The 2,500-nt window shown below is 41.6% G+C and overlaps 1 protein-coding gene and 1 long non-coding RNA gene across 2 annotated transcripts in view; one reads left to right on the top strand and one right to left on the bottom strand.

Annotated features, from left to right (window-relative positions):
* Nucleotides 1-2,500, bottom strand: part of LOC127006907 (uncharacterized) — an 83,584-nt gene that overhangs the window by 20,771 nt on the left and 60,313 nt on the right. The window lies entirely within an intron of this gene.
* LOC127006913 (uncharacterized) overlaps nt 2,079-2,500 on the top strand; it is a 437-nt gene continuing 15 nt past the window's right edge. Inside the window, exons 1-2 of the long non-coding RNA XR_007759900.1 lie at nt 2,079-2,328; nt 2,361-2,500. The exon at nt 2,361-2,500 is cut by the window's right edge and continues 15 nt beyond it. This is a non-coding gene — a long non-coding RNA (uncharacterized LOC127006913). The remainder of the gene's footprint in view (nt 2,329-2,360) is intronic.

The raw sequence follows: 2,500 nt of genomic DNA, 5'->3' as shown, positions 1-2,500 counted from the left end.
GGAAAACAAACCCTTGTACGCTCAAACAGTTACCAGGCAAACAAATCATGTATGCAAAACAGACTGTGTGAGTGACAAGCTAATATAAATACACTGTACACTAATGACATTTACTTACTAGCCGTACACACCAACACATATTGCAATCACCACTTCTTGAAGCACACACTGTCACACTTCATCACCTCCTGCCCACCCCTACCCCGCCCTCTGTTCCTGCCCCACCCAGCCACCCGCCCACCATGGTATATGCTCTGCCTGATGATGTGTGGGTGCCAGCCTGGTGCCAACTGTCCCTGCCCACCACTGCCTCCACCAAGGGTATAACACTATTGAATGAACTGTGTCTTACTCCTAGAGAGAGCTATGGGAGACTGAGCCTGAGAGAGAGAGAGAGAGAGAGAGAGAGAGAGAGAGAGAGAGAGAGAGAGAGTCTCTCTTTCTCTCTCTCTCTCTCTCCCCTAAAATGCAGACAAATTATCCTTCCTCTCCTTCCTTCCTCCTCCTCCTCTCCTCTCCTCTCCCTCTCCCTCTCTCTCTCAAGCTTTGTGTGGGTGAGTTAAGTGAGACAATTGATGAAACTAAGACAAGATGAAGTGTGGGAAGAAGGGAGGAGGAGGAGGAGGAGGAGGAGGAAGGGGATGGGAGAGGAAAGGAACAAGAGAAATGGGAGATAAATGATAAAACCAGAATAGGAAAAAAATGTGATAGTTGTGTAAGAGGGAAAGGAGAAAGGAAGGGAAAGGAAGGGAAGGGAAGGAGATAGACAGACAGACAGACAGACAGGGAAGGGAAGGGAAGAGAGGAGACAGACAGACAGACAGGGAAGGGAAGGGAAGGGAAGGGAAGAGAGGAGACAGACAGACAGGGAAGGGAAGGGAAGGGAAGAGAGGAGACAGACAGACAGACAGGGAAGGGAAGGGAAGGGAAGAGAGGAGACAGATAGACAGACAAACAGAGAGACAGGCAGACAGACAGACAGAGAGATTTTCCATTGGTCTCATTAACTAACTGTTCCTCATATGCTTCAGACAGACAGACAGACAGACAGACTTTCCACTTAGCCTCATTAACTAACAGTGCTCATAGGCTCCTCTTAACCACGGTTCCTTTGTAAGACCTATAACTCCTGCACTCCTATATACAACGGAGAGACAGACAGACAGACAGAGACATTCCACTTAGCCTCATTAATTAACAGTGCTCATAGGCTCCTCTTAATCAGTGTTCCTCAGCAAGACTTAACCCAACCCTGCACTCCACCATAAACGTCAACCCAAATATTCTTGAACATATCAACCCCTCAAAAGAACAACATAGGAGGAAAAGAACAACATGGGAAAAGAACAACATAGGAAAAGAACAACATAGGAAAAGAACAACATAGGAAAAGATCAACATAGGAAAAGAACAACATGGGAAAAGAACAACATAGGAAAAGAACAACATAGGAAAAGAACAACATAGGAAAAGATCAACATAGGAAAAGAACAACATGGGAAAAGAACAACATGGGAAAAGGACAACATAGGAAAAGAACAACATGGGAAAAGGACAACATGGGAAAAGAACAACATGGGAAAAGAACAACATGGGAAAAGAACAACATGGGAAAAGAACAACATGGGAAAAGAACAACATGGGAAAAGAACAACATAGGAAAAGGACAACATAGGAAAAGAACAACATGGGAAAAGAACAACATGGGAAAAGAACAACATGGGAAAAGAACAACATGGGAAAAGAACAACATGGGAAAAGAACAACATAGGAAAAGAACAACATGGGAAAAGGACAACATAGGATAAGGACAACATAGGAAAAGGACAACATAGGAAAAGGACAACATAGGAAAAGAACAACATAGGATCAGAACAACATAGGAAAAGAACAACATGGGAAAAGAACAACATAGGAAAAGGACAACATAGGAGGAAAAGGACAACATAGGAAAAGAACAACAAAGGAAAAGAACAACATGGGAAAAGAACAACATGGGAAAAGAACATGGGAAAAGAACAACATAGGAAAAGAACATGGGAAAATAACAACATGGGAAAAGAACAACATAAGAAAAGGACAACATAGGATCAGAACAACATAGGAAAAGAACAACATGGGAAAAGAACAACATAGGAAAAGAACAACATAGGAAAAGGACAACATAGGAAAAGAACAACATAGGAAAAGAACAACATAGGAAAAGAACAACATAGGAAAAGAACAACATAGGAAAAGAACAACATAGGAAAAAAACAACATAGGAAAAGGACAACATGGGAAAAGAACAACATAGGAAAAGAACAACATAGGAAAAGAACAACATGGGTAAAGAACAACATAGGAAAAGAACAACATAGGAAAAGGACAACATGGGAAAAGAACAACATAGGAAAAGGACAACATAGGAAAAGAACAACATAGGAAAAGAACAACATGGGAAAAGAACAACATAGGAAAAGAACAACATAGGAAAAGAACAACATAGGAAAAGAACAAC

This window comes from Eriocheir sinensis, chromosome 34, assembly GCF_024679095.1.
Source record: "Eriocheir sinensis breed Jianghai 21 chromosome 34, ASM2467909v1, whole genome shotgun sequence".
Lineage (NCBI taxonomy): Eukaryota > Metazoa > Arthropoda > Malacostraca > Decapoda > Varunidae > Eriocheir > Eriocheir sinensis.
This window is presented reverse-complemented; position numbering and strand designations above follow the sequence as displayed.